The sequence below is a fragment of the Diadema antillarum genome, unplaced genomic scaffold (assembly GCF_040938485.1).
Source record: "Diadema antillarum isolate AM-2024a unplaced genomic scaffold, OU_Dant_1.0 seq00001611_RagTag, whole genome shotgun sequence".
NCBI lineage: Eukaryota > Metazoa > Echinodermata > Echinoidea > Diadematoida > Diadematidae > Diadema > Diadema antillarum.
This window is the reverse complement of record NW_027272324.1, coordinates 441,556-448,136: the sequence shown is the minus strand read 5'-3', so window position 1 is coordinate 448,136 and position 6,581 is coordinate 441,556.

Here is a 6,581-nt window from a genome sequence, read left to right as displayed (position 1 = left end):
CCATGGTAAATCTTATCAAATTATTGTGAAAGTAAATTGGATTGCAATTCCATTATAAACGCTGAATTTGTAAAACACACACACACACACACACACACACACACACAATCAAAGGCTCATAATATGAAAGACATAAACAAACAAACAAACAAACATACAAGGCAAACACACAGGCAGGGAAAAAGAGAAAGAGAAAGAAACAGGATCATCAGGAAATAATTGTGAATAAAATGTCAAGCAATAACCTGATAGCCATGACCTTCACCAAACTACAGAGATCCCACACGTACCAAATTAAAAGATTCCTGTCCAAATCTTGGCTGTATACTTTCAGGACATTATGTCCGACAAGAAGTCAACACAAGAAACACTTCTCTTTGTTGCACTGCTCGAAGGTCACCAATAATCAGTTTGGCTTTAATCCTAGACTTCTTGTTTCTAAAAATATAATGGACGTGCCATCTGCAAATGTCAAGCCAAATCATCCATCGAGCGTTCATTGAACCACACACCTGCAGCTTGTTTGGAATGGTAGTTTCGATATATCTTTGTCTGGCGAGAAACCCCTCAGCGATCAGTGTTGGCATTTGGCTAAATAGTGGAATCAAAATTTAACAGGATACACCTAAAGCTTTCCAAGTAAAGCCTAAGGCAATTGCGGACATTTAGAAAAGGAAAGATGCTTTAAGAAACCTTGAAATCTTGAATATCTTGAAATCGCGCACAAACTCATTACAATGAACATGGTCGTTCCCATGGCTTTGAGGAGACAGATTCGAATTCATTGTTAGGAGTCTATATCATTGTATATATTGCTATACCCAGGTATGTCTCTCCACAGCCTTTTTATATCACAAAATACCAGGACTCAATATTACATTAAACTGGTGCCCCGGGCCACTAAAATAATGGTGTCGGGCCATCAAATGATAAGTGGTATCATTTGTCTTTTGGTGAACGGATCTGGGCAATTAAGATTCAAAATGTATAGTTATTTTTGTTTCTATTTCGGGTCACTGCTTATCTTTTTATGGCCACTAAAATTTCAGATTTAAAGATCTTAGTGGCCCGAGCAAAAAAAAACAAAAACAAAAACAAAAACAAAACAAAACAATACAAAACCCACACACACACAACGAGTAATCAATAAACCATAACAGGCCTAACAGTACGACGAATGACCACAGCAATTATAAAGTAGAAACAACAAAAGCAACGAAACTGTAGCCGATATTGAAACAAAACGAAATGTTAATCTCATAAAATGATTCCGTTGTGCCTCTGGGTTTGAGCAAGAGTTTAATCCACGGCTCAACAGACAGTCGCATGCTGCTCCGAGCCTCTACCCATATGGCACGGCCGGGTCTTAGCCGACAGGAAGATGTGAATTAGCCGAGGAGGAGAAGAAGAGAGAAAGAGAAAAAGAGAGAGAAAAAATGTGATGTCAAAATTAGAAATCCGAAAAATTTGAGACGAACGTGACAGAAATCCTTCAATTCATATGTTTCGAGTTTACTTGCGCATTGTGCTCGATATTTCTGCTTATAGCTTTTTAAAACATTTAATTTCATGCCTGACGCAGTGATCTAGCTTATTACACGATGTCATATCATTTTGACTCACCTCTTATAATCGCATCATGTCCAGACGAAATGCAATATTCCGTTGATGTCCATAAGGGCTAGTAAAAAAAGTATGATGCTTACGACTGTATAATATCATGAATTATGGAAGTTTATCAGACATTCGCTTGTTAAACAGTGTCATCACGACGCGATTTCTAGTTTTCTCTCCAGTTTATTAGACAGTGATAGCTATAATGGCACTGCCCTGACTATATCGTTTCTCTTGTTCAAAAATATACCCCTGGTCATGCTGCTAGGCAACTACAGTCTCCTGACTCCATGCATGTTTTACCACAAGTTTAGTGAGTTTAGTAGAGCTATGTGAAAAGCCGTTGCTATTATGATTATTATAATTATCATCTCTATTATAAAAATAATTGTCATTTTCATGAAATCAACACTTTTTATCAAATCACCAACAAATGTCGAAAAAGGATAACAAAAAGTTTGGCACAACGAAGCTGCAGAAATGCACGTTAAAAGGTGGTCCTGTCTACCGACTAAAGAATTCAGATTGAAATATGCTACAAGGTTATCAAAATACGATCATATAATTACATAGATTTAATCAGTATTCCCAGTTCTATTAGAGAATAGACGATTGATATGATTTTTTTTATTTATTTGCATGCCGGTTTAGTTTTGTTTTCAAGGCTCATAATGTTATAAAAACGAAGTCTTTTGACAGTTGTGACAAAAACACACTTAGATACACCAGCATATCTCTCTCTCTTCTCTCTCTCTCTCTCTCTCTCTCTCTCTCTCATTATATCAATATCTATCTGTAAAACACACACACACGCACGCACACACGAATATATATATATATATACATACATATTCATATATACTGCATACTGTAATACAGTACATACGCATTCATGTACAATATCTTTCATATCCTTAACGGAACACTTCCATTTCATCTGGAATCAATTCTAAGTCACAAAAATATTAGATTCTGCCAGGATCGAAAGCCCAGTCCCCTTATTCAATAAGGAGTTTTCAGTACCTTTTTTTTCCTGCTTTATAGTTCTGCTGTTACGTCACTTGATTTCACCATCGCCTGATGGTGATGAGAGTCCCTCTCCAAGACAAGATGCACCTGACGCTCATCACTCTGGAGCAGAAAGAGCTGCTCTATCAGAACCCCTCCAACGTGCTGCTGCAACGGTCAGTTCTTAGAGTCGACAAGCTGCTGATACTTGGGGACTTCAATACCCGTATAGGCAGAGATCATGCCCAGTCTTGGCCAGATGTCATTGGGCCACATCACATCGGCCATGAGAACACCAATGGCCAACTACCACTCACCTTCTGCTCTGAATAGGACCTCGCCCTCACCAACATCTCTTACCAACTGCCTGACATCCACAAGGCTACCTGGATGCATCCAAGATAATAGCACTGGCACCTGATTAACTATGAGATCACCAGGACCACTGACATCCCGCTTCCCCTCCAGTTTCAACATTACGCAGTTGTTCTACATGTATATGTTTATTTATGTCTTCCTTAATTCATGGTGTGTTTTTTTTCTCGTGATACATTTGTACATTGTCACTCTTTGTTGGAAAATGAAATTAACAAAACAAAGCATCTTAACTTTAGATTAAATAGATGTTCGCATCACGAAAGATATGAGGGGAGCTGACTGCTGGACAGACCACCTGCTGTTGAGGTGCAGACTGTCCTTTTCCATCGCCAGCAGACGCATACGCCAGAAAGTTAATGCTAAGAAGAAACTGGACGTCAAGAAACTTAACGAACCTAAAACAAAAGAGGCCCTCATCGCCAACCTTGCAAACCAGCTTGAACATCTACCAGCAGAGGGAAACTCTGAGAAGGCCTGGGCCAACTTCTGGGATACAGTGTACGACTCTGCCAGTCTTAGGCCTATCCTTGGCCACACAAGACGGAAACTCTAAGACTGCGTGGTTTGACAGCAACAAGGAGATCACCACAGGAGAAGAAAGAAGCTTTCACAGCCTGGCTCAACGACAAAGACTCCCAAGCCAAGCACAACCGGCTCAAGGACATCAAAGGAAAGGTGCAGACTGAGTTGCTACAGTTGAAAGACAAGTGGTGGGAAAACAAGACTGCAGAACTACAGCAGTATGCAGACGAGCACAACTCCAAGAAATTCTTTGCCGGCCTGAAAGACGTGTATGGCCCCACGCCGAACGCAATGACATCTGTGCCAATGCATCTGCCGACGGAACCCTGCTTACTGAGAAGAGCGACATCATCACACGACGTTGGAGTGAACACTTCAGTCAGCTGCTAAACAGACCTTCCCAGATCGACTAGCAGGCCAGCCAAGACATGCCACAACGCCCAGTCCTGGTGTCGCTTGAAGACCCCCCTCTCACAACACTGACAGAAACCCAGAAGGCCACCAAGCAACTACAGGTGTAGAATGTACCAGGTCCTGTAGGAATACCCCCAGAGATCTTCAAAGAGGGAGGTGAAGCAATTGCCATCAAGCTGACTGAGCTTCAGTCTGGGAGGAAGGGTCGGTGCCGCAGAACTGCAAGGATGCCAACATCGTGCATAGATCTTTACACGAACAAGGGAGATAGAGCTTCATGTGACAGCCACTGAGGCATTTCATTGTTGGGAATCGCAGGAAAGATCATGACCCATTTATGTTGTTCTGGATCACATCACACACCATCTGTTGGACAACGTGGTCTCTGAAAGTCAGTGTGGATCTAGGAACAACAGGGGAATATACAAACATGGTCTTTGCAGTACGATAGCTACAAAAGAAGTACCGAGAACCCAACCAAAATAAGGCTGTGTGCTGGCTCCCACACTCTTCAGCCTCATGTTTTCTACCATGCTCTTCTGCACCCTGTCCAAGTCTGATGCTCGTGTCACTATTCACTACAGATGTCCGATTCTTCGACCTCAGTCGTCTTAAGGCAGAAACTAAAGTCCTGGAGGCCTTTGTGAAAGACTTCTTGTTTGCAGACGATTGTGCTCTTGCAGCATTGAATGAACAGACCTGCAAGAACATGCCACTTGTCTCGCAGAAACAGATAAAGCCTTCGGACTGACCATAAACCTGCGAAAATCAGAAGTGATGCTTCAGTTCTCACCTGTCCTAACACTTCCTGGGCCTCAGATTGAGATTGAGGGCACAATACTGAACAGCGTGGAAAGCTTTACATGTCTGGGAAGCTGTAGTCTCAAACTGCAGCATGGACAAAAAAGTTTCCAAGAGGCTTGCAAAAGCATGCAGGAGCTTCGTTTGGCAGTGTGTGGGGTGAACATGGCATCAGACCTTCCACCAAGCTGGCAGTCTACAAGGCAGTCGTCATCACCTCTCTGCTCTGTGAGACGTGGACGCTGTATAGGAAGCAATCTGCGTATTTAACCAGTTCCACCTCCGCTGATTGCGACGAGTCATGGGAATTTCTTATCTTAGGACTAGGACAGAGTCTCCAACACTGAGGTGCTTCGCAGAGCCGAAATGTCCGGGATCGAAGCCATCATCATGAAGGCCCAGCTCCGATTGGTTGGACATGTAGTCCGAATGTACGACGAGCGTCTTCAAAAGATGATCTTCTTCTCTGAGCTGCCTTCTGGAGCAAGAAGCCTTGGGAAGCCACTGAAGCAATACAATAACAGCCTGAAAACCTTTCTTGAGACTTGCGGCATTTTTGCCCTTGGCTGGGGATCGCTTGCCTCCCTCCGCAGCGCCTGCCGTCCAGCTGTCCAAATGGGTGTTAGACTGTTTCAAGAAAAGCGCCTCAAGAGCCTGGACCGGAAGCGACAAACCGATGTTCATGTTTTCTCTGACGAAGATTCTTCTGGGATCGATAGGTCAGGCCCGTTTTGACCCCAAGATTGAGGAATTTGCTATCTATTTCGTAAGTTCGTCAGTCAAATAGATATTGCAATCACCTTATTTAGAGGGTTTTGTCCATTATTACGTGGCCGAATTGTCATTCAAATTCTTCTTCGAACAAAGGAATCGAAATTCATGTCAATCTAATCTAAAATGTTCTCATTTAAATTCGTAGAAAGTACTCCGATTTCGTGAAGCGGTCTTTCAACTCAGCGAGAGACGGAAATGTTTTATTCGTTCTTCCAATGCATGATAATTATGTCTTGTTGGAAAAAGTACACATCTCTTTGACTTTCCTCTTTTTTTTCTTTCATTCATTGGGGAACTCCACTAAGATAATCATTGATTTACAGTCTTGATATATTGACAGTTTATTTGAGTGAATTATTTTATACCCGTTTATTTCTTGGCGGTCGAGGCATTTCGGAAGGTAGGTCTGAATGGACTACAACCAATAAGCACAATTTTCTCTCCCTCTCTCTCTCTCTCTCTCTCTCTCTCACGTGATGCGATCATGGTCATGGCGGCTGCTTCTGCAGCTGCCCGGTCGCCACCCTTTGCTGCTAAATTGCTATGAAAATTGAATGAAATTATGCCGAACTCGAATGCTAACTTGCGAATGGGAATGCTCGAAAAGAAGCTCCCTCGCATTCCAACTGATTTGAATATTCTCAACTGGCATTCCGATTTGAATGATATTATGCCAAATACTCTTGTTTGAGTGAAGTGCGAAATTGAATGATAAAAACAAAGAATGTTTGAATGACTATCTTCATAGGGCCATTATTTTTCTTTGCACGCGCGAGCGAGTTTGATGACCCGATTATCAAATTGAATAACAAAGAGTACGAAAATGACTACAAAGTCCTATATATATCAGTATGGTACAGTCCTGTCATTAGAGTACACTTCTCTCTATATCTCCTGAATTGTTAACAGTCATTTTGTACTCTCCGATACCTTTCCTGTCCCTTGAAACTCAGTACTTCACATGGCCGTTCCCTTATCTTATGTCAGGAAAAAAAAAATCATGATAATGTCCGACTTCCGCCTTTTAAAAAAGAAAATGATAGTCTCAATGCCAGTGAGTGGGAGTGATG